We start from the raw sequence: 6,955 nt of genomic DNA on the forward strand, positions 1-6,955 counted from the left end.
TCACGCGTCGCCATCATGGTCAAATTACATATATAGTATAATATATTATATAATATATATAATATATATATATATTATATGTATAATATATATATACAATATATAATATATATATATAATATAAGTCAATATGTGTGGTGGCGTCTCTGCGCACATTAAATTATCTTAAGCACCAAAAAAATCAGAAGAGCCATTTGGGAGCCGAAAGAGTCGGCTCTTTTTAGTGAACCGAGCCAAAAGAGCTGGAATTCCCATCGCTACTACAAACCCTGATCTGTGAAGTGGAGGCTGTGATAAATTCCCGCCCCCTTTCCCACCTGCACACGGACAGCAGTGAACCTTCGCCCCTCACACCTGCTCAGTTCCTGACTGGACAAAGGATTACTACCCTTCCTTCTTATCCGTTACATGATTCCAGTTCAGGGAAAAGGACTGGCACCCAGCTTAACAAGACATTACAGTATCGGCAGAGGCTGAGTACTCATTTCTGGAACCGATGGATACTTGATGGAACTAACCCAATTAGTCGATCCATACCATTCAAAGTTGGAGATGTTGTGTTTATCCCTGATTATAAACAACCCAAACATACGTGGAAGATGGGACGGATTGATGAGATGTTCATGGGAAGAGACAGTAAAATCCGATGTGCTGTAGGATTGCCGTCTGGATTTGTGTTTAGGAGACCTGTACAGTTACTCTACCCGCTGGAAGTGGATGAGCATTGACTGAGGAAAAGTTTGTTGTGGCTGTATTGCATTGCATTGTATTGTATTCCCTAATTACTGTCATTGCAGATTGTTTGGCTCTACCAATGAAGACGCTTCCACGGTAGTGGGGAGTTGACCAGGTGTGACTTATGTCTCCATGTATGAACATCAGGGATGGGAAGATTCACCGGTTTGCATCGATGCATCGGCGTAAAAGCTCACGATGCGTCGGCCCGGATCAAAAACGTGTGCACCGGATACCTTGTGGGATGAATGGTGCATCATTTCTAACATTTTTGCATCGGTATAATCCGCTGTATTTGTACAGATTCGTGTGCAGGCGAACACCACTCCTCTCTAACTGTTTCTATGCGCGCTCATCTCCTCGTGAAGTCTCACGTGAGTTGGAGGAGAGGCGGTGGGAGAGCGTTGCCATGGCGGATGGAGAGTTAGACGTCCCGAAAACTTAAATTAAATCCAAGGTTTGCCAACACTTTGCATTTCCAAAGAAAGATGGGAAATTCGATAAATCCCATCTGTAAAATATGTCGTGCTGCCATAAAGTACACAGACAGCACAACTAATTTATGGACGCACCTGAAGAGGCGACACGGTGAGACGTCTGCCTCCTCCTCAGATTCAGGGATGGATACAGTGGCTAAATCTACCAGTAGTTTGTGGATCAACTCATATTCCTTAAGAAAAACCTCAAAATCGGACAAATGAGTGTGATTCAGTAAATTTAGTGTGTGAGGCAGTTGATCCATATGTTTAGAATGAATTCTGTTGTGACTGCCAGGTATGATTAAATGATTAAAGGTTACATTAACAGAACACTTACACACACATATACACACATATACACAAATATGTTATCTTGTCAGAGACCTTGTTTATTATGTGTTGTCTGACAAATAAATAAATTATGTACCATATTAAATTGCATAGAATTATATTATTTTGCATCGCATCTCGTTGAATCGCACCGTGTCGAATCGCACTGCATCCCAGTAGAGGTGAATCGTATCGTATCGCATTAGTAGCTGCTTTTATGTATCGGATGGTTGGCAGTGCATCGAGATGTGTATCGCATGGTCCTCAGTGATGGAGATGCACATCCACAATGAACATAGCTGATTGAAGTGGCCGTGGCCGCTCAGGATTACCCAGGATAAAGGAACCAGTCGCGGGGGTAGAAAGTGACTCCTTTTGATTATCAAAACTCAAAATCTTTTGACAAATTTAAAAGGATTAGGCAGAAGGCAAACAGTTGCTCACGGCCATACCTCTCTTATACCCGGTTATATATGTTCTAATGGCTTCTGTGGATGTAAGTGTAACCTCCCTAAATACGAACGGTTGCAGAAGTGCAGACGAGATACAAGCAGTGTTTAGTAAAAACCATCTGACAGACATATTGTGACTCACACTGGGACTTATAACAACCAAATATGTACAAAAGCATTGGAGAGGGACTGTACACTCTGCTGAAGGAAGTGGGAGAACAGGAGGAGTAGCGTGTTAATAAATAAAAAACATGATACCAATAGCAAATGCATATATAGAGCCAATGATGGCAAATGTATAATTATAGAAGTTTTAGTAAACGATGACATTTTTAGATTCATAAATATACATGCTCCTAACGTAGAGGATGATCGGAAGAAATTCTTTATGGATTTAAATTGGTGGATCAATAACAAAACTATAATAATAGGAGACTTTAACGTGGTATTGAGTAGCAGAGATAGTTCTAGAAACAACTCAGAACTCAGAACAGTACTCAAAAACATAATGTCAGGCTCAAACTTGATTAATGCGTGGGGAGGGAGCTTCACCCCAACACGAGGGGGTTTTCAAGGAGGCAAATCGTGCGGGGGCGATTAAAGCAGTCCCGTATAGGTTTGGCTCTGGAAGCCTCAGGGATGATCAGACAGAGTTATGACATTGAATATATTTTCAGCACATGGAGCGATCATGCTCAAATTCAATTGAAGTTGGGAGATGTTTTACATTACATCACATGTCATTTATCTGACGCTTTTATCCAAACGACGTACAATAAGTGCATTCAACCATAGGGTACAAACTCAGGAGAACAAGAAACAAGAAAGTGCAATTTCCTCAAATAAGCCAATTTACAATTTGCTATAGATGGCACTGGTAAAAGGGGAAGAGGGATATGGTGCCACAATAATAGCTTACTAGAGCACACGATATACAAAAATTAGATCAGGAATCTGTTAATTAAAGGGATGAGTGGTATAAAATACGTTGATAATAAAATAGATTTCTGGGAAGATATTAAACTGAGAATTAAGAAATTAAGTATTAATTATAGTCGGGAGAAAAGATGGGAAGAAAAGAGAGAGGAAGGTATAATAAATGATTTGTTGAATGCGGAAATAGGAAAGATGGAATTGGATGGAAAGTATAGTAGCGAGGAATATGAAGTGTACAAAATAAAACTTGCAGAGTTTGAGGCCAAAAGATGTAAAGGTGCAGCGGTGAGGAGTAGGTCTCAGGCACTGCTTGAAGGGGAAAGAAGCACGGCTTTCTTCTTGGGGTTGGAAAAAGTAACGCAGGAGAAACAACATATGCAGCAACTGCAGAACAAAAATGGTGTGATATGTAAAGAAAAAGATGAGATATTGGGTATAGTGCATGAATACTATGAGGAGTTATACAAGGGGCAAAGCCCAGAGAGAGAGCAGATAGACCGAATTACCAGCCACATTGGGGCAAAAATGTCATAGTGCTTTGTGATCAGGATATAGCTGCACAGGATATAGAGACCGCAATAAAAAATCTGAAAAAGAAAAAGAGCCCGGGGTCCGACGGACTTACGGCAGAGCTGTATCAGGGGTTCCCAGAGTTTTTCTCCCCAATCCTACTTCAGGTGTTTGAAGAAATGGAGAAGAACCAAACTTCAGATAAGCTAACGGAGGGCATCATCACTTTAATATACAAGAAGAAAGGGAGTAAAGATAAGTTAGACTATTATAGACCGATAAGTGTTTTAAACATGGATTACAAAATTATTGCAAAAATATTAGCGTTTAGGATGAGGGGGGTGATAAAAGGTATTGTTACGGATACGCAAACGTATGGTATTCCAGGCAGGGAGATTAATGATAATATAATAACGGTAAAACATGTAGTGGGCATCCTAAATAGGGATGGTGGGTGTTTATTGGGGATAGATCTAGAGAAAGCATTTCATCAAGTAGAGCATAGTTTTTTATGGGAGGTTTTAAGTAAATATGGTTTTGGGGAGAGATATATTAATTGGGTCAAATTATTGTATGTAAATGCCAAAGGCAGGATAAAGGTAAATGGGTTCCTGACCGAGCAGGTAGGGCTACGGAGGTCAATCCGACAGGGATGTCCTATGTCAGCTACGCTCTTCAGCCTGGTGGTCGAACCGTTGGCTTTAATGATGAATAACGATGACAGGATAGTAGGGATCAACACGAATGGGAATAGGAATTTAAAGGTAGTACAGTATGCGGATGATATTAATATTTTTGTAAAAAACAGTACATGTATAGAGGGGGTAATGAATCATATAAATGATTATGAAAAGGCTTCGGGAGCTAAAGTTAACAGTGGGAAATCTGAAATGATGGTGTTTAAAGAAGATAACATAGACAAATTTAAAACCATCCACCTGCTGTCTTGATGCTCTACCTACCAACTTCTTTAAGAATGTTTTTGACTGCCTAGCAACAGACGTATTGCAAATAGTTAATAACTCTGTTCAGACAGGCCATTTCCCAAAAGCTTTCAAAACTGCAGTTATTAAACCTCTCCTAAAAAAGCGGAGCCTAGATGCCTCTATTATCAACAACTACAGACCAATTTCAAATCTACCTTTCATAAGTAAAATAATTGAGAAAGTTGTCCTACAACAACTTAATCACTTCCTGGCTTCAACTGGCTGCCACGACAACTTCCAAGAGGAAGGAAGAGGATTTCGACCTCTTCATAGCACAGAGACGGCCCTTATTAAAGTTGTAAATGACATCCGTCTTAACACAGACTCTGGCAAAACTTCAATATTAATGCTATTAGACCTCAGTGCTGCATTTGATACTGTCGACCACTCAATACTTTTGGACAGGTTGGAAAACTGGGTGGGGCTCTCAGGCACAGTCTTAAGCTGGTTCAGGTCATATCTACAAGACAGGAACTATTTTGTTTCCATTGGTGACTTCGAATCAGAAACAACCGAGGTAACGTGTGGAGTCCCCCAAGGTTCGATCTTAGGGCCGACTTTATTCAACATCTACATGCTCCCACTAGGACAAATCATGCAAAGAAATAAAAGTGACCACCATTGCTACGCTGATGACACCCAAATCTATGTAGCGCTATTGTCAGGGATGTGGGTGGAGGCAGGACTCAAACGCAGACTTCACGGAAAACAAAAGACTTTAATAGTCACAAGATCCAAAATCAAAAGGCCAAGGGGCAAAAACACACAGGAACCAGGGGAAACCAGCAGGCAGGAAACTAAGAACATCCACGACGATAGACAGTGACGCGACAAGTGACACAAGAGACACACAGCTTAAATACACAAGGGAGGTGCAGGTGATTGGACACAGGTGGAAACTATGAGACGATCACAGGGGATGACAGGACAAGGCAGGAAGTGAAGTTGCCCGGGGACACGGGTGGCAGAAAACTACAAAATACAACAGGAAGTGAACCACACCGTGACAGCTATCACCAAACGACTATCGCCCCATAGATCTTCTGTTCCAGTGCATTGAGCAAATCAAAGACTGGATGTGTAAAAATTCCCTACAACTAAATGAAGACAAAACTGAGATCATTGTATTTGGTGCTAAAAGAGAAAGGTTTAAAGTAACCCAACACCTTCACTCTCTGTCCCTGAAAACATCAAATAAAGCCAGAATTCTGGGAGTTATTATGGATTCAGATTTACACTTGGAGAGTCACATCAAATCAGTAACACAATCGGCCTACTACCACCTCAAAAATGTAGCACGACTTAGAGGGCTCATGTCAGCTCAAGACTTAGAAACACTTGTACATGCCTTTATAACTAGTAGGCTAGACTATTGTAATGGTCTCCTTGCAGGTCTTCCAAAAAAACCTGTCAGGCAGCTCCAGCTTGTTCAGAACGCTGCTGCTAGAGTTCTAACAAAGACCAAAAAATGTGAGCACATTACACCAATTCTTAAATCCTTACATTGGCTCCCAGTATGTCAGAGAATTAATTTCAAAATCCTACTGCTCACATATAAATCACTACATGGTTTAGGGCCAAAGTATATCACTGACATGCTTCCACTACATAAGCCTTCAAGATCACTAAGATCTGACACCATCTGTTAGTGATTCCCAGAGTAAATACAAATCATGGGAAAGCATCATTTAGTTACTACGCAACAAACAGCTGGAATAAACTAAAGATTTAAGACTTGCCCCAACTCTGACCACGTTTAAAACAAGACTGAAAACTTTTATGTTCAGCTTCGCCTTCTGCTAAATTTGACCTACATTGCACTTTTAACCTCTGCCTTTAATTAAACAATTTAAATAAGATTTTAATTTATAATTTTATTTGCTGTTTTTAATTGTCTTTTAATTCCTGCATTTTATTTCACTTTATTGTATGAAATGTTATAATGTGAAGCACTTTGAGTCTGCCTTGTGTATGAAAAGTGCTATACAAATAAAATTGCCCTGCCTTGAATAAGTTGCAAACGATATACAACAAGGTGTGGGAGGAAGGTAGCATACCAGCAAGGTGGAAGGAGGCGGTGATTGTCCCTTTAAGGAAGCCGGGGAAAGATGCAAGTGACCCAGCAAATTACAGACCAATTGCCCTAACATCACATTTATGTAAACTTATGGAACGGATGGTAAATGAGTGGTGTTAGTGGGGTGCCAGAGGGGTTTCAGGAAAGGTAGGGGAACCTTGGATTCAATCCTATGCATAGAAGACGAGGTAAGAAAGGCACAGGCTAATAAAGGAAATGTGGCGGCAGTGTTTTTGATGTAGAAAAGGCATATGATATGCTTTGGAGGGAAGGTCTTTTGATTAAAATGCATCTAATGGGAATTAAGGGGAACCTCTTTAATTGGGTAAGGGAGTTTTTAAGTAAAAGAATAATCCAGGTAAGAATAGGAACGGAAAAGTCCAGGAAATATGAAATAGAAAATGGGACACCGCAGGGGAGTGTGGTAAGTCCTCTATTATTTTCCATAGC

This window comes from Gasterosteus aculeatus, chromosome 2, assembly GCF_964276395.1.
Source record: "Gasterosteus aculeatus chromosome 2, fGasAcu3.hap1.1, whole genome shotgun sequence".
Classification (NCBI taxonomy): domain Eukaryota; kingdom Metazoa; phylum Chordata; class Actinopteri; order Perciformes; family Gasterosteidae; genus Gasterosteus; species Gasterosteus aculeatus.